We start from the raw sequence: 19,091 nt of genomic DNA on the forward strand, positions 1-19,091 counted from the left end.
GCCCTTTATTCCTTCTAAACCAGGGAGTCCTCTTGTTTCTCTGCCTACACATCTAATATTTCTATTATTGCTTTTCAAGTTATAATGGAAAAGTGACCTTGAACAAATCCCTTAAAATCATTAAAAAAAACTGTTAATTTTGAAATAATTTTAAATTTATGGAAATGATAAAGAATAGTGCAACATTCCTGTATACCTTTTGCCCAATGTCCCCTAAAATTAGTATCTTATAAGTCTTATAAAATCACAGTACATCTATCAAAAGTAAGAAATCAACATTGGAACAAAACTATTAAACTACAGACTTACTCATAGTTCATCAGGTTTTCCTCTAATCTTAGCATCAGTGTTTACATCCTTAAAATGAGTGTAGTATCATCTACCTTGTCAAGTATATGTGTGGAGCAGAGAGAATGTAGGTCAAAAATCCCTGTAGCATGCGCGCGCAGGCACGTAACTCCGGCGGGTGCGCAGTAGCTGCAGGCGCCGCCCCCGCCATATTCAAGAGTCAGTAGCGTCGCGAGCGCCGTCGGGAGAAGTTGCTCTCGCGGCTCTCTCCGTGCTGCGGCCTGCCGTCCGTGTCCGGGCACCTCCTGCCCGCTGTCCCGTCCAGCTCTGCCGCCTCCACCCTTGCGCCGTCGGGCGGCGCGACCGGGAGCCCCGCCGCCGTCACCTCCGCGGGGCAGAGGCGCAGGAGCAGCTCGTCCGCCGCCGCCCGTGGGGCCGCCTGTACCCCGCCGACCGTCTCGCCAACGGCGCGGAGAGTTGGCCGGGAGGCGGGAGCGGACCTGCGGCGGAGCGTCCAGAGCGGGCCCCGCTTCAGGGGTGAAGACGACAGCGACGACTCTGCGGGCCGGAAGGTACGTGGCCGCAGGGCGCGGCGGGGCCGGACGGGGCGCGGGGACCTCTGCCTCCGCCTGCGGGCGCGACGGACCCGTGGGGGGCGGCCGTGAGAGTGGCTCGGCGGACGACCGACGCGGGTGGGGTCCTCGCGGTGCCCGGCCGGGGCCGCAGGCGGAGGGGCCGGGCTGGGCCGCGCACACGGGGTGGCCGGCGGGCGTCTTGCCGCGTGTGCAGTTTTTCGGCGGCGGTCTCGAGGGCGAGGGCCGGGCGAGCTGAGGGGCGGGTGGGGGGCAGGTGGGACCCGTGGCGCGGCGGTGGGGGAGAGGCCGCCGGAGGCAGCAGCTTCAGAATTAACAATTTGTTTATGAGGTACCTGTCGTACTTTTTATTTGGAGTTACCGTTTCAATTTCCTTGCTGGTAATTGGTCTGTTGAGATTTTCTGTTTCTTCCTGGGTCAGCCTTGGAAGGTTGTATTTTTCTAAAAAGTTGACCATTTCTTCTAGGTTGTCCAGTTTGTTACCATATAATTTTTCATATTATTCTCCAATAAATCTTCATATTTCTGTGGTGTCAGTAGTGATTTTTCCTTTCTCATTTCTGATTCTGTTAATGTGTGTAGACTCTCTTTTTCTCTTGGTAAGTCTGGATAGGGGTTTATCTATTTTGTTTATTTTCTCGAAAAACCAGCTCCTGCTTTCATTGATTCTATTGTTTTATTCTTCTCGATTTTATTTATTTCTGCTCTAATCTTTATTATGTCCCTCTTTGTGCTGACTTTGGGCCTCATTTGTTCTTCTGTTTGTAGTTTAGATAATTGTGAGGTTAGACTGTTCATATGGGATTGTTCTTTCCTGAGGTAGGCCCGTATTGCAATATACTTTTCTCTTACCTCCGCCTTCACTGTGTCCCACAGATTTTGCATTGTTGAATTATTGTTGTCATTTGTTTCCATATATTGCTTGATCTCTTTTTATTTGGTCATTGATGTTGTTAAGCCTCCATGTGATTGTAGACTTTTTCGTCATCTTTGTGTAATTTATTTCTAGTTCCATACCCTTGTGGTCTGAGAAGCTGGTTGGTACAATTTCAATGTTTTTGAATTTACTGAGGCTCTTTTTGTGCCCTAGTATATGATCTATTCTTGAAAATGTTCTGTGTGCACTTGTGTGTATCCTGCTGCTTTCGAGTGGAGAGTTCTGTAGATGTCTGTAAGGTCCATCTGTTCTAACGTGTTGTTCAATGCCTCTGTCTCCTTACTTATTTTCTCTCTGGTTCATCTGTTCTTTGGAGTGAGTGGAGTGTTGAAGTCTCCTAAACGAATGCATTGCAGTCTAGTTCCCCTTTTAATTTTGTTAGTATTTGTTTTACATATGTAGGTGTTCCTGTGTTGGGTGCATAGATATTTATAATGGTTATATCCTGTTGTCAGTTGACCCCTTTATCATTATGTCATGTCCATCTTTGTCTCTTGTGACTTTCTTTGCTTTAAAGTCTATTTTGTCCAAGACAAGTACTGCCACACCTGCTTTTTTCTCCCTATTAGTTGTGTGAAATATCTTTTTCCATCCCTTCAGTTTTAGTCTGTGTATGTGTTTGGGTTTGAAGAGAGTCTCTTGTAGGCAGCATACAGATGGGTCTTGTTTTTTTATCCATTCAGTGGCTCTATGTCTTTTCATTGGTGCGTTCAGACCATTTACATTTAGGGTGATTATCGATAGGTATGTACTTATTGCCATTGCAGGCTTTAGATGCGTGGTTACAAAAGGTTCAAGGGTACCTTCCTTACTAAGAATCTAACTTAACTCACTTATGTGTGCTATTACAAACACAATCTAAAGGTTGTTGTTTTTTTCCTCCTCATTCTTTATATATTAAGTATCATATTCTGTACTCTTTGTCTATCCCTTTTTGTTACCTCTGGTGACAGCTATTTAACCTTAGGAACACTTCCATCTATAGCAGTCCCTCCAAAATACACTGTAGAGATGGTTGATGGGAGCTAAATTCTCTCGGCTTTTGCTTATCTGGAAATTGTTTAATCCCTCCTTCAAATTTAAATGATAATGTTTTTCTTTAAATTTTTTATTAAGTTATTACTATTATTATTTTTGTATATGATTGATCTACAGTTACATGAGCAACATTATGTTTACTAGACTCCCCCCATCAACAAGTCCCCCCCGACATACTCCATTAAAGTCAGCGTCCATCAGCGTAGTAAGATGCTATAGAATCACTACTTGTCTTCTCTGTGTTGTAGAGCCCTCCCCATATCCCCCCTACATTATGTCTGCTAATAGTAATGCCCCGTTTTTTCCCCTTATCCCTCCCTTCCCACCAATCCTCCCCAGTCCCTTTCCCTTTGGTAACTGTTAGTCCATTCTTGGGTTCTGTGAGTGTGCTGCTGTTTTGTTCCTTCAGTTTTCTTTTTCTTTGTTCTTATACTCCACAGATGAGTGAAATCATTTGGTACTTGTCTTTGTCCACCTGGCTTATTTCACTGAGCATAATACCCTCTAGCTCCATCTATGTTGTTGCAAATGGTAGGATTTGTTTTCTTCTCATGGCTGAATAATATTGCATTGTGTATATGTACCACATCTTCTTTATCCATTCATCTACTGATAGACACTTAGGCTGCTCCCATTCCATTTCTTGGCTACTGTAAATAGTGCTGTTATAAACAGGGATGCATATGTCTTTTTCAAACTGGGCTCCTGCATTCTTAGGGTAAATTCCTAAGAGTCAAATGGTATTTCTATTTTGAGATTTTTAGGAACCTCCATACTGCTTTCCACAATGGTTGAACTAATTTACATTCCCACCGGCAGTGTAAGACGGTTCCTGTTTCTCCACATCCTCGCCAGCAATTGTTGTTGTGTGTCTTTTGGATGTTGGCCATCCTTACTGGTGTGAGGTGATATGTCATTGTGGTTTTAATTTGCATTTCTCTAGATGATTAGTGATGTGGAGCAAGTTTTAATGTGCCTGTTGGCCATCTGAATTTCTTCTTTGGAGAAGAATCTGTTCAGATCCTGTGCCCATTTTTAAATTGGATTATTTGCTTTTTGTCTGTTGTGGTGCATGACCTCTTTATACATTTTGGATGTCAACCCTTTATTGGATATGTCATTTATGAATATATTCTCCCATACTGTAGGTTGCCTATTTGTTCCATTGATGGTGTCCTTTGCTGTACAGAAGCATTTTAGCTTGATATAGTTCCACTTGTTCAATTTTTTTTGGTATCATTAATCTACAGTTACATGAAGAACATTATGTTTACTACACTCCCCCTATCAACAAGTCCCCTCCACAAACCCCAGTACAGCACCCATCCATCAGCATCGTAAGATGCTATAGAATCACTACTTACCTTATCTGTGTTGCACAGCCCTCCCCGTGACACATGATGCATGCTAATCGTAATGCCCCCTTTCTTTTTTCCCCACCTTATCCCTCCCTTCCCACCATCCTCCCCAGTCCCTTCTCCTTTGGTAACTGTTAGTCCATTCTTGGGTTCTGTGAGTGTGCTGCTGCTGTTTTGTTCCTTCAGTTTTTTCTATGTTCTTATACTCCACATATGAGTGAAGTCATTTGGTACTTGTCTTTCTCCGCCTGGCTTATTTCACTGCGTATAATACCCTCTAGCTCTATCCATGTTGTTGCAAATGGTAGGATTTGTTTTCTTCTTACGGCTGAAAAATATTGCATTGTGTATATGTACCACATCTTCTTTATCCATTCATCTACTGACGGACTCTTAGGTTGCTTCCATTTCTTGGCTATTGTAAATAGTGCTGCAATAAACAGTGAGGTGCATATGTCTTTTTCAAATGGGCTGCTGCATTCTTAGGGTAAGTTCCTAGGAGTGGAATTCCTGGTTCAAATGGTATTTCTATTTTGAGCTTTTTGAGAAACCTCCATACTGCTTTCCACAATGGTTGAACTAGTTTACATTCCCGCCAGTCCCACTTGTTCATTTTTGCTTTTCTTTCCCTTGCCTGGGGAGATATGTTCATGAAGAAGTTGCTTTTGTTTATGTCCAAGAGATTTTTTCCTGTGTTTTTTTCTAAGAGTTTTATGGTTTCATGACTTACGTTCAGGTCTTTCTTTAATCCATTTGAGGTTACTTTTGTATATGGGTTAGACAATAATCCAGTTTCATTCTCTTATATGTAAGTGTCCAGTTTTGCCAACACCAGCTGTTGAAGAGGCTGTCATTTCCCCATTGTGTATCCATGGCTCATTTATCATATATAGATGGACCATATATGCTTGGGTTAATATCTGGAATCTCAATTCTGTTCCCCTGGTCTATGGGTCTGTTCTTGTGCCAGTACCAAATTGTATTGATTACTGTGGCTTTGTAGTAGAGCTTGAAGTTGGGAAGGGAGATCCACCCTGCTTTATTCTTCCTTCTCAGGATTGCTTTGGCTAGTCTGGGTCTTTTGGTGGTTCCATATGAATTTTTGAACTATTTGTTCCAGTTTGTTGAGTAATGGTGTTGGTATTTTGAAAGTGATTTCATTGAATCTGTAGATTGTTTTAGGCAGGATGGCCATTTTTACAATATTAATTCTTCCTGCCTAAGAGTATGGGATGAGTTTCCATTTATTAGTGTCCTCTTTAATTTCTCATAAGAGTTTCTTGTAGTATTCAGGGTACAGGTCTTTCACTTCCTTGGTTAGGTTTATTTCTATGTAGTTTATTATTTCTCATGCAATTGTATATGGAATTGTTTTCCTGATTTGCCTTTCTCCTAGTTCATCGTTAGTGTACAGGAATGCAACAGATTTCTGTGTATTAATATTGTTTCTTGCAACTTTGCTGAATTCGGATATTAGTTCTAGTAGTTTTGGAGTGGATCCTTTTGGTTTTTTTTTTACGTACAATAACATGTCGTCTGTAAACAGGGAGACTTTGAGTTCTTCCTTGCCAATCTGGATGCCTTTTATTTCTTTGTGTTGTCTGATTGCCGTGGCTAGGACCTCCAGAACTATGTTGAATAAAAGCAGGGAGAGTGGGCATCCTTGTCTTGTTACCGATCTTGAAGGAAATGCTTTCAGCTTCTCACTGTCAAGTATGATGTTGGCTGTGGGTTTGTCATAAATGGCCTGTGTTATGTTGAGGTACTTGCCCTCTATACCCATTGTGTTGAGAGTTTTTATCATGAATGGATGTTGAATTTTGTCAAATGTTTTTTTCGGTATCTGTGGAGATGATTGTGTGGTTTTTGTCCTCCTTTTTGTTGATGTGGTGCGTGATGTTGATGGATTTTCTACTACTGTACCATCCTTGCATCCCTGGAATAAATCCTACTTGTTCATGATGAATGACCTTTTTGATGTATTTTTGAATTCTGTTTGCTAATATTTTGTTGAGTATTTTTGCATGTATGTTTGTCAGGGATATTGGTCTTTAAATTTTCTTTTTTTGTGGTATATTAGGGTGATGCCAGCATTATCGAATGAGTTTGGAAGTATTCCTTCGTCTTCTACTTTTTGGAAAAGTTTAAGGGGGATGGGTATTAGATCTTCACTAAATGTTTGATAAAATTCAGTGGTGAAGCCATCTGGTTCAGGGATTTTTGTTCTTAGGTAGTTTTTTGATTAGCAGTTCAGTTTTGTTGCTAGTAATTGGTCTGTTCAGATTTTCTGTTCTTTCTGGGTTAGCCTTGGACAGTTGTATTTTTCTAGAAAGTTGTTCATTTCTTCTAGGTTATCCAGTTTGTTAGCATATAATTTTTCAAAGTATTCTCTAATAATTCTTTGTATTTCTGTTGATGTCCTAGTGATTTTTCCTTTCTCATTTCTGATTCTGTTTATGTGTGCAGACTCTCTTTTTTCTTGATTAGTCTGGCTACGGGTTTATCTACTTTGTTTATTTTCTCAAAGAACCAGCTTCTGCTTTCATTGATACTTTGTATTGTTTTATTCTTCTCGATTGTATTTATTCCTGCTCTCATCTTTATTATGTTCCTCCTTCTGCTGACTTTGGGCCTCATTTGTTCTTCTTTTTCTAGTTTTGTTAACTGTGAGTTTAGACTCCTCATATTGGATTGTTGTTCTTACATCAGGTATGCCTGTATTGCAGTATACCTCCCTCTTAACACTGGCTTGTCTGTGTCCCACAGATTTTGCGTTGTTGAATTATTATTGTCATTTGTCTCCATATATTGCTTGATCTCTGTTTTTATTTGGACATTGATCCATTGGTTATTCGGAGCATGTTGTTAAGCCTCCATGTGATGGTAGGCTTTTTCATGTTATTTGCATAATTCATTTCTAGTTTCATACCCTTGTGTGAGAAGCTGCATCATTTTGGGGGCTCATCAGGGATAACTTCAGAGGTGAGTATCACCATCCAAGCATACCTTTTCTTTCACTGTCCTTGTAGAAGGAAGCCGTCTATGGCACACAACATCGGGCACTTGTCAGCCACTTAAATGGGACTAGCCTGGCTGCCGATCTCAAAGTCTCGAGTGACAGGTTCCCCTGCGTCTCCCTCAGTGGATCCCCCATCTCCCTTGGGAGCCGGGAAAGTCACCTGAGTCGAGGCCAGGATTCCCCTCCAGAGGCATCTCCTTGGATGCAAGAGACTGAGGAAGGCCGTGGGCAACTGCGAGAGCCTAGGCTCAGGCTACACTTCTGTGGCTTCTGAAAGGTCTGCATGTCTGGAATCAGACCCCGACAGCCCGACTGGTTATCCATGAGGAGTGTCTCTCTTTCTGTCTCTCTCTGACTTCCAGCCTGCTATTTCAGGGTGCCCTGGCGTCTGAGTGAGGCAGGGGGCATTCCTGACTCTCTTCTAACTTCATCAATTTCACAGAACCCGATGCCGACCACCAACAGGTAGGAGATGTATTCTTCACTTTTATTCTTGTCTAAATGCTGTTCTTTTTATCTCATAAAAATGTATCTGGGCACCCGTTAGCCACCTAAAAGACAATTATTGTTGGCTACCAGTCTTAAGTCTCATGTGAAAGGTTTCCCAGTGTCTGCCGCTCCTTGATCCCCCTGCCTCTGGATGAATGGGAATGTTGGGGAGTGGCTGAGCTGATCTCCTACTTTCCCCTCCTAATCTCCTACTGCGAGGGCAGACTGGACTGGTAGATAGTTGTCCTTGGATCTTGGCTCTGGCTCATCGATCTGATGAGCTAGGCTAGGCTGCTGCCTATGTGAGAGTCGCAGATGACTCCTGAAGTCTTTTCTCACAGATCAGATTTCTTACAGTGGTTGACTAGCACGATAATTCCCAGGCAGTGGCAGAAACTGGTGTTTGAAGAGGATAGACTCCCCCCCCATAAATGTCTGTGGCAGCCTCTGAATTTTATCTCTGGCTTTGGAGAAAGTTCTCCTGCTCCTCATTCAAAGCAGTCCTCTTAGGACTAAGCCACTTTCTCCTGTATAATGTAAATGAAGTTTGTGAAATAGTCAAGCTGAAATCTGAGTCCAACTAGTAAATGGCTCTATTCTATTGATCTCCCTTCCTTAGAGACAGCCATCCTGGGGTTATGGCATTTCCTTACCTGCAGCCCCAGGGAAGCTCAACAGGCTTGTGACTCTGACCAAGGCTCTGGCAGTCCCTTGAGCCAGAGAGGTCACACAATCCCTGCACTTTTTGGACAGGCAGGGGGCTCTCAAGGAATGATCCCGAGTGTAGTTGCTAAAGCCTGTGCAGAGAAAACTAGAGTGTAGGTTAAAACTCCCAAAAGGCGTAAAGTAGGAGCACACTGGTAAGGTCCCACTAAAAGTCCAGAGCTCTGTGGTGACTCTTACTTAGTGGGAAGGCAAGAGGGAAATCAAGGCAAGGTGCAGGCCACGGTGGTAAGGAGTGGTGAAATCCAGTAGGCCTGGCAGAGGAGGTGATTGACTACTGTTACCCAGGCTCCAAGGTGAGGGGACCCCCCTCACAGAGAGAGAGGCTGACCAGGTGCTAGATGTGAGGCCCCACACAGGGAGCACCCTGGCTGGCCTGAGGGGGCCGAGGCAGGTGCAGGCCCAGTAGGTCTTTGTGCCTGTGTGCTGATGTCACCCCCGTGGCCCTGCCTGGTGGCCCATCTCCAGAGAGCATGGGTAGTCACAGGTAAGGGAGCCACCTTTTGGGGACACCCGTTGCTGGTGTTGTTTAGTGGCCCTTGGGCTTGCTGAGGTGGCAGGCCAGTTAGCTTGCTGGGAAACTGCTCCCCTCTCTGCTGTCAAGGTGGAGGTGGCGCTTCACTGCATTTAGGCATTTAGAGGTGAGTGACGTGTATTTGAAATGGAATAGTAGCTTTTAGAACTATGTTTATTTCTGTTTGTATGAAAAAGGTGCTGAGCCTATAGACTTGGGTGAAGGTGGCAGGAATTCTAAGAATATTTATTTATGTCCTTGCATTTATGTTCAGGGAAGTGATTCTGAAGTGATTTTTACTCATGTATGAAGTTGGTGAGTAAGTCACATCAGTCATGTTGGGATGAAGTTTTGTAGTAGAAATAAAGCCCCTACACCTTGGCCTGATACATAGGAGACACACTATTGGTGCTCTTTGCTCTCCTGTCTTAGTTTGTTACCTTAACTACCTTTGTGGTTCAGAGTGGTCCAAACCATATTTCAAGCAAAATCTTTCTAAAACTGCATAGAAACACTTGGCAGGATATCCCCAGAGGCTAGTGGAAAAATTATTCTTTCTGATCACTGTTTGCCAGTTGTCTTCTCTATGCCATGTTCCTTTCCTATTTTTGCATTTCCTGTGATTGTAGACCGATAGAGGCGATGGTGTGGGTCTCTGCTAGACAAGCCTCTGGGGCTGTTCGGGGTCTGTGCTTCTGTGGTGATGGCAGTGTTCTTACCTTAGACATAGCTTGTCCTCTGACGTATTCATGCGGGGTTACTTCTCTTATGCAATCAAAATTGTAGGAATCCCCTTAGGTTTTTATGTTCTCAGTTGTATTTGAGATCTAACCCGATTTCTTAGGCACGTTATATATTCCTTTTGAATTGTAAGCATAAAGTGACAGCTCACTTTTCATGTTCACCTACATCATTAGCTATAAAGAATTACATCAACCTGTAAGTTTTATCAAATTGTGGAGCATACCTGTGTTCTAGCTTTGAATGATTCTGTGTGATCGCTTAAGAATCACTTACGTCTGGCACACAGTGTACCAACATGTACCATCATTTGCAGGAATGTTTGCCAGTTCTAATTTGATTTTTTTTCACTGTTTGCTCACTTTCACCTACGAGCTGATATTTGAATATATTTTAGACATTTTCTGATTAGAAAATACTGAGATGAAACAGAATCTCTTCATTGTCACACGTTCTGTTCTCGTTATTGTAATCTGAGTATTTGAGTTACAGACACTCGATTTTGTTTCAATACTGCTGAAATATAGAAGTATTCTTGGAGTTTGTGAGCCTTCACACTAGACCATTTTATTTTATGTTCTTATAAGCAGTCTTTTGAATATGTTCAGCCATGAAGTGAAATACGCACCATAGTATCTGAATCTCTACATATATTTAAGAAGACATTTTTTCAGAGGGACGCCAGGACACAGCCATACCAGTGAAACAATGACTTAAAAAAGACCCTGCCAAATAAAATTACGTATAATAATATGTCCATGCATTCTCCATTAAACGTGAAAACCGTAACATAGTTTGGAAATTATGTATCTTCCGGGGTGAAATATTTCGCTGTGACATAAATAGTATCTTTAAAAAACAAAGCAGTAGAACTAGTTGACAATCAAAATTAATAGTAATTTCTAGCAGATAGTTTAACGATAATAAGTGTTAAGCTATGAAAAGTGTTTTAGTACGTTTTTATTTTAAGATAGTTTCAGATTTACGGAAAATTTGCAAGGACAGGGCAGGGTTTTGCAATTTGCTCAGGACAGGGCGGGGTTTTGCAATTTGCTCAGATCACTTCCCCTCTTACTACCATCATTATAGTTTGTTGTTACAGTTACAAGCAATGATGCTGTACTGTCACCATCCACCATCCATTCTTTCCCTCAGATTTCCCTTTCTCAAGATCCAGTTCAGGATACTTCATTACATCCAGTGATCTCATCTCTTTGGACACTCCTTGTTGTTGTTGGCGTTTCTGAGACATTCTTTGTTTTGGATGATCTTGTCCATTTTCAAGATTCTTTGCCATTAATATTTTCCCCAATCGCATTTAACGTGACATTTTCTTGTAATTACTTGGATTTGTGTTTTATGGGGAGGAAGGTCACAGGGGGCAAGTACAGTGCACAGCACCTCATGTCAAGGGCAAGTGCTCTGAAGGAGACTTGATACTGTTGATGTTATCCCAGATGGCAGGATTTTTTTTTTTCTTTCTTAAAGCTGAGTAATATGCCACTGTGTGTGTGTGTGTTTGTGTGTGTGTCTGTGTGTGTGTGTTTCACATGTTTATCCATTCATGTATCTACGGACATTTAGGCTGCTTCCGTATCTTGTCTATTGTAAATAATGCTGCAGTGAACATAGAGATGCATATGTCTTTTCGAATTAGTGTTTTCACTTTCTTGGGGTAGATACATAAAGCCAAATTGCTGGGATATATGGGAGTTTTATTTTGAATTATTTGAGGAGCCTCCATACTATTCTTCACATTGGATATGCCAATTCCCATTCCCAATAATCAGGGGGTTTCTTTTTCTCCACATCCTTGTCTAGTTACTTTTTGTCTCCAATTTGAGCTTCCATTCTAACAGATTTGAATTGAGATCTCATTGTGGTTTTGATTTGCATTTCCCAAACGGTTAGTGATACTGCGACTTTTTCCATGTGTCAGTTGGCCATCTACGTGTCTTCCTTGGAAAAATGCCTATCTAGGTCCTGTGCCCATTTTTTAAATTGGATTGTCTTTTCAATAGTAGTTGGAGGAGTACTTTATATGTTTTGTATGTTAACCCCAAATTGAATATTTCATGGGCGAACATCTTCTACCATTCACTACATTATTCTTCTGTATGATTGATGGTGTCCTTCACAGTACAGAGCATTTTAGTTGGATGTAGTCCCATTTGTTTATTTTAGCTTTTATTGTCATCGACTCGGGAGAGAGATTTAAAAAAAAATGTTGCTGAGACCAGAGTCAAAGAGTTTGCTTCCCCTATTTTCTTCTTGGAGTTTTGTGGTATCAGGTCTTACATTTAAGTCTTTAATTCATTTTGAGTTTCTTTTTGGATATGTTTTAGGAAAGTGGTCCTCCTTTTATGTAGCTGTCCAATATAACCCACACCATTTATTGAAGAGATTTTTTCAAAACCATTATATATTCTTACCTCCTTTGTCGTAGACTAACTGACCATGTAAGTGTGGATTTAATTCTGTGCTCTTTATTTTGTTCCATTGATGTAAGGATCTGTTTTTGTGCCAGTACCATAATGTTTAGGGGTTTTTTTTCTTCAGGATTCTGACCTTCTTTATATTCTCTTTTTGTTGGTGAAGGGGATAACTTGGTACATTCTTCAAATTATAAAATAATTTAGTCACAAGAATGGAAATATAGCATAGGTATGCATATGAGCATAGGCTCATAGCATTGTAATATCTTCTTGTGCTATGAGTACTTTGACAGAGATTGCATTGAATCTGTAGTTTGCTTTCCATAGTGTGGACATTATCACAATACTAATTCTTCCAATCCATGAGCGTGGTTTATCTTTCCACTTATTTGTGTAGTTCTGTTTCTTTCATCGGTGTTTTACGGTTTTGAGCATATAGTTATTTTACTTCTGTTTTTAAATAGGTTCCTAGGTATTTTATTCTTTCTGCTGCATTTGTAAGTCGAAATGATTTTATAATTTCTTTTTCTTGCATTCATTCTTAGTGTATAGAAACACAACAGACTTTTGAATATTGATTTTTTATCCTGCAACTTGATTGAATTCTTCTGTTACTTCTAATAGATTTTTGGTGAATGCTTTGCTTTTTCTACATATAGCATGAAGCCATCTGCAGATAGTGACAGTTTTCCTACTTCCTTTCCAATTTGGATATCTTTTATTTTTCTTGGCTAATTGCTATGGGTAGGACTTTGAGTATAATGCTGAACAAAAGTGGCAAGAGAGGGTATCCTTGACTTGTTCCTGTTCTCAGAGAAAAGCCTTCAGCTTTGCACTGTCGAGTATGATAGCTCTGGGTTTTTCATATATGTCTCTTTTTATGTTTAGGTGTGTTCTCTTTATACCCACTTTGTTTCAAATTTTTATCATAAATGGATGTTGAATTTTGTCAAAATTTTTTTTGCATTGTTGAGATGATCATATTTGTATCCTTCATTTTGTTACTGTGATGTGTCAAATTCATTAATTGTGGATATTGAACTATCCTTGCATCCCCAGAGTAAATCCTACTTGATCATGACGCATGAGCCTTTTATTGTATTGTTGAAATTCCCCTTTCTGGTCCCAGCCTATATGTCACCTCCTGGAAATGACTTCCTTTTGCCTGGTCCTCCTTCCCGTCATAAACTGCTATCTCAGTGCCCTGTTTAGTGGGTTAATGTAACGGGTTACAATTGGATCTTTTCTTGTTTGTTTATCTTTTTTCTCACTTTGTTAACTTTGGTCTTCCTTCCGTGCTGAAGACTGGGCTTGCGTGATTGTACTCCCAGGGCCTGGCACAGCAGTGAACATAACAGAAGTAATGAACATTAATTTGAATATTGTGATATAATGAATTATACAATATACATACTTGGTCATTCAGTAACCCAAATATATAATTGCTATGTTTATTTCTTCCTCTTCCACACTTCCTGAAAACACTGCAGAGCCTTAAAGGTGAAGTGGGTGTCTTGTTATGTTAATGAGAGACTTTTGGACCCCAGCCGATGGGGGGGCCGGAGGTTGAATCAGCCAATGATAGAGACTATACAGTGAAGCCCTCAGCAACAACAGGGAGATGAGTATGTCTCTCTCTCGGATCCTGCTTCTCTGTCGGAGAGAGCTTCCACACTGTGGAGCCAAAAAGATTCCATGTGTAACAGAGCTAGTCCCGAAGCCATACCTCAGCCTGTCCCTGAGACCATTCGCATATGTGTTAGAAAAGTGGCCAGGGGGAGGAGTAAAATGACCCTGGGAGTCCTTGGTACAGGAGCCCAGTGCACTGTAAATCCAAAACCTCTTGGTGAAGTCTTAGCAGGGGCTAAGGTTAGATTGGGAGGATATGGAGATGCAGTGACTGATAGTATTGAGGTGGAAGTTTGGATGAAAATTGGGTGTTTGAGCAGGTTTTGCTTGAGGTGGCTGCATCCCCTTTACCTGAAAGTATTATAGGGATGGATATTATGTCTGACTGAGGTTGGCTTCCCCTGCCTAATACAGTAAAACAGAAGGTATGTAAGCCCGTCCTCAGGCCTGTTTAGTTGGACATTCCAAATGGGGAATGGCTGGAACTGTGCGAACCCACAGAGGCAGATAACTTGACAAACATATCACCGTTCTTAGGAGTGACATGCTGGAAGCTGGAGTGCTGGTGTCCACAGATTTGCTGTACAGTAGTCCTGTGTGGCCTGTGCAAAGGTGGATGGCACATAGAGACTCTTCAAGCTTAGATAATGTGGGTACCACCCATAGTCCCAGCAGTTCCAGGCATGGTCTCAGCCATACAGAAAGTACAGCAGTTTGAAGGAGGCTGGTACTCGTGGATGGACCTTGCAAATGCTCTCTTCTCCGTCTCAATTCCTGAAAAGAGCCAAGCCCAGTTTGCCTTCAGGTGAGAAGGATCCCACTTTGCCTCTGCTGTGCTAGGCGGGGATCCGAACTCCCCGGCTTATTGTCACACGTGGTCAGGAAGGATTTGAACTTGGTGCAATGCTCGAGTGTAATAAGACACGATGTTGGTGACATTATGGTAATACCAGAAACAGAGGGGCTGGCCAGGACTGATTTGAATGCAACAAGGACATACGTGACCAACCAGTGCTGGTTAATAAATCCAGCGAAGGTCCAAGGTCCTGCTCAGTGAAATTTGTAGGAATAACGTGGGCAGAAACCACCCAGGATATTCCACAAGTGTGACTATCAGTAAATTGCTGTCACTCTCCGACCAGGTCTAAACAAGAAGCCCACCCTATTTTGGTTTATTTGGATTTTGGAGGACTCGTATTCTACACCAGGGACTATTTCTAGCTCCTGTCTGTAAGACTCCATGAAAGAAAGCTGCATCTGAGTGGGGTCCTGAACAGAAGCGGGCCACATCAGAATTACACATGGCAGGTATGCGCTTGACAGCATCCAGCCCTTGTGACCCTCTCTCAGACATGATTTTGGAAGTGTTTGCCCCCCACAGCCATGTAGACTGGAGCTTGTGGCAAAAAAAAAGTAAATGAGCACCTCCCAGCTGTGACCCTTGGGATTTTGGACCAGAAAATTCCCACGTGCTGCTGCCTGGTACACACCACTTGAGAGACAATTATTAACATACTATTGGGAATTAATCAAGACTGCCTGAGTGACCGAAGTACATAAAATAATTTTGAAACCTGAGATACCCATTATGTGTTGGGTGATGTCAGAGAAACACCCTAATAGGGAAGGCAGAGCCCAGAAGAGTCCCATAATCAAACGGATATGGTTCATGCAGGGGCAGTCTGCCAGGGGGATGCAATTAGGCCTACACGAATCCGTGAGCATGCAGCCTTGTTTCCTCTGGGACCGATGCTGGAGCCCCTGGGGAGCTGCATGGACAGTGCCCTAGGAATAGCTCTCAGCTGAACGACAAAGAGCTGCTTGGTTGCAGGTGGCAGTTCCAGGAGGCATGGACAGTATCCTGGTTGGAGAGTTGCTGCCATAATACTAGAGGATGGCAAGACTGGCTGGGAGGAAGGAGAAACAAATGATGTCAGTGGGCTGAATTCCATGCCCTTTTCTGGGCAGGGACGGGAGAATGGAACAGTGAGGAAAGCCCCTCATGCTGGGGTTCTTATGACCTGGGGCTGTGGCCACTGGCCTGGCTGTGTGGTCAGGAAGATGGGAAATGGGAAACTGGACTATGAAAGGAATGCCCGTGTGGGCGACGGCCATATATATATTGATTGCCCTGGGAATTTGAGGGGCACGTTAAAGCAGGCCTTGTTGGTTTGCATCAGAAGAAGCCTTTCGAGGAATGGGAGGTGATTGGAACCACCAGGTGTGCCTGCTGGTGCTGCCCTTTTAGACGGCCGCCGGGGTCCATGGGAAACTGCAGCAGCGCACACACAGGCTGAGACTGCACATATTCCTCTTGCACCCTGTGAGGCACAGAATGCCAGCAAGACCTGTTCCGACTATCAGCTAAAGAGACAGAGACTGTGTTTGGCTATGGGGAAACTTCCCCAGTGGGCATGTCCTCCACATACCTGGCCAGTGGGTTACATTTGATCAACGCTAGTACCTCTTGGAGGCTGTAAGTGGGTCGTTAGCAGAGTAGACACTTATTCTGGACTACGCTTTGCATTCCCAGTGGTCGATGGAAATGCTGAAGATACCATTTAAGGTTTGGAACTGAAGATTCTGTACCAGTTAGGACAACCAAGTTACATCTCTGAACAGGAGACACCCTTTACAGACCATGGTGTTCCACGGTAGGCCAAGAAACATCCCATCAGATGGATGTACAGTGTTAAATGTCACTCTCAGAGCAATGGTTTAATAGAAAATTGAAGCGGGCTGCGGAAACATTGGCTGCCTAAAGTGGGAGATAAAGGCACGAGGGGCTGGCTTACATGCTTTCAAGAGTGGGTGCTCACACTCAACATGAGGCGGGTAAGGGAGGGTAGATTTCTCTGCTTCTCCAGGGGATCTGGGAAAGGGGGTTTGGGAGAGGTTGCTAGGGCACTATTCCGTTCTTCCCCACATTACAACTTTCTTTTTTCCTAACCGATTCAATGTCTCCAGGAACACAGCTGCTTCTGAGGGTGCCAGAAGCAGTGAACTTTACTACGCAAGAAAATGTAACCACAACCTTAAATCTTTATGCCATAATTCCTAAGCGCCTGCTGAGGTGAATGGTGCCTTGACCCCAGGTAGCCACGTCAGAGCTGATAGCACAGCTGTGCTTCCCAGTGGCCGGAAAAACCCCCCGGCTCTGCTCGTGGGTAACCCTACCTTCCATGGGTTGGGGGGCGCTGAGGGGAGGCACTTATGAGACTGGTATTGCTGCCAGCCATCTGGACCAGCACAGAAGCCAGACCTGATGTCCCCTCCACAGGCGGAAAAATCTGGGTAAAGATAAATGGCAAATGAAGAGAGGAAGAAATTACAGCTCTGGGTACAGGGTTGAATAAGTGGAGAGAAATCCAACATTTTATTAATACCTCAATAGAACCTCAGACCATGAAAATCATACCTGTCAGCCAAAGCACACCAGATGCCCCGAAGGGGGAAGCTCTGTGTTTGCCAAGGCCACCACTGTGTTTGCAGCCTGGCAAGGTTGAATGGCAGCCTGGAAACGGAGTTGCATCACTCTGGGAGAAACTCTGGTTGTGAGATAACATTGACAAACTGAACCAATATAAAATGATTGTAATGAGTTTATAGGTCCAGTGAGTTATCACTGTAAATCTGCCCCGTCCCCACACTGGCATCTCCAAATGTCAGGCCTATTTGCGCTGGTACTACTCAGGCATGATCGCTTTGCTGTGAGGAATCCGTGTTTGAGACCAAGGAGCGCGGTGCATGAAAATGCCCTCCTATTTCTCTGCTGTCTTCTGCACGTACTGCCGTCTGCCCTGAATTCTTGCTTCCCTGGAATCATCCTCTCCACTGCAACAACAGCGCAGAAGGTGTTTAGCTCCATCCTGCACCTGAGCTGAGAGGCAGGCAAGGAGGCAGAGGGAGCTGGCATTGCTGCTGTGGGGCTGGGTAGCTGAGGACTGGTCCAGGGAGGGGGTGGCTCGTCCTCTGAGGCCTGAAGGTGGGTCAGATTGAAAAGGAACAGCAGGGTCAGGGCCAGAGCCTCAAGGAGTCCTGTGTGACTACTGCAGAGGGGACTTGGCGCACCCCCACTGCTGTGTAGTTACTGCTTGTCTTATGACTCCCCCCGATGCTCTGTGGGAGAGATGGACTTCAGTCTAGGCTGTTCCCTCTCTCCTGCCTGGCTTCTGGGAGGCCTGTGTGGCTGCCCTTCTGATCACAGCTGGGTTGGGCTGGGGCTTCTGGATACAGGGACAGGGATGTCTGTCTCCAGTCCTGGCCAGGACCTAGGCACAGCTCTCTTAACTTCACCTGCCAGGACTGCACAGCCCTGAGGTGACCCAGCTTCCATTCCACTGACCAGCTTGAGGTTTCCATATCGTATCTTCTTTTGCCCTCTACTTGACGGCTGGAAACAGCTCCACTTAAAACTTGAGGGTATCTGAAAATGCAGGGTTTAATCCATCCAGGTTAAGGCAAAGGATCACTGGTATTTTGTGACTGTGTGTGTGTGTGTGTGTGAGAGAGAGAGAGAGAGAGAGAGAGAGAGAGAGAGAGAGGCGGGGGCGGAGGGGAGAGGGAGAGGAGAGCATAAGCTAGCAGGAGAGCTCTTTAACGGGTTTATCCAGTTTTCCCAGCATAATTTGTCAAAGATTCTACCCTTTCCCCATTCCTATTTACACTTGGTTCCTTAGTGGTTGATTGTATATGTTTATTTCTGGGCTCTCTCTCTTCTGTTCCGTTGAGTTACATGTGCATCATTATGCCAGGACCATACTGATTTAATTACTGTAACTTGTAATATAGTTTGCAGTCAGGAAGTGTGATTCCCGCCATTTTGTTCTTTTTCAAGATTGGTTAGCTCTTTGTTGTTCCATGTGAATCTTAGGTTTTTAAAAAATATTTTTGTAAAATACTCATTGTGGTATTTATGGGTACAACATTGCATCTGCTGATCACTGTAGGTCATATGCCCCAAAGCGCAAGTCACAAAGAAAAACAAACAAGAGGGGCTGCATAAAACTTAAAAGCTCTTTACTGCAAAAGAATTAATCAAATGGAAAGGCAACCTACAGATTGGGGGAAATTCTTGAAAATCGTGTATCTGATAAGGGGTTAATATTCAGAATATGTAGGTAATTTCTACAACTCAGGAGGGAAAAGAATTGGAACTTGCATAGATACTTCTTTAAAGACAGAGAAATGGGAAAGATTCACAGGAAGAGGTGTTCAACATTACTAATAATCAGAGAAATGTAAATCAAAACGAAAATATAATCACTCACTTAGAATGGCTATTATAAAAAGAAGTGTTGGTAAGGATGTAGAAAAATCAGAATCCT

General features: G+C 43.2%; 1 long non-coding RNA gene across 1 annotated transcript in view; it reads left to right on the plus strand.

Moving 5' to 3' along the window:
- The first annotated feature begins 555 nt into the window (after nt 1–555).
- LOC130684057 (uncharacterized) overlaps nt 556–19,091 on the plus strand; it is a 241,855-nt gene continuing 223,319 nt past the window's right edge. Inside the window, exon 1 of the long non-coding RNA XR_008998184.1 lies at nt 556–860. This is a non-coding gene — a long non-coding RNA (uncharacterized LOC130684057). The remainder of the gene's footprint in view (nt 861–19,091) is intronic.

The sequence above is a fragment of the Manis pentadactyla genome, chromosome 6, assembly GCF_030020395.1.
Source record: "Manis pentadactyla isolate mManPen7 chromosome 6, mManPen7.hap1, whole genome shotgun sequence".
Taxonomy (NCBI): Eukaryota; Metazoa; Chordata; class Mammalia; order Pholidota; family Manidae; genus Manis; species Manis pentadactyla.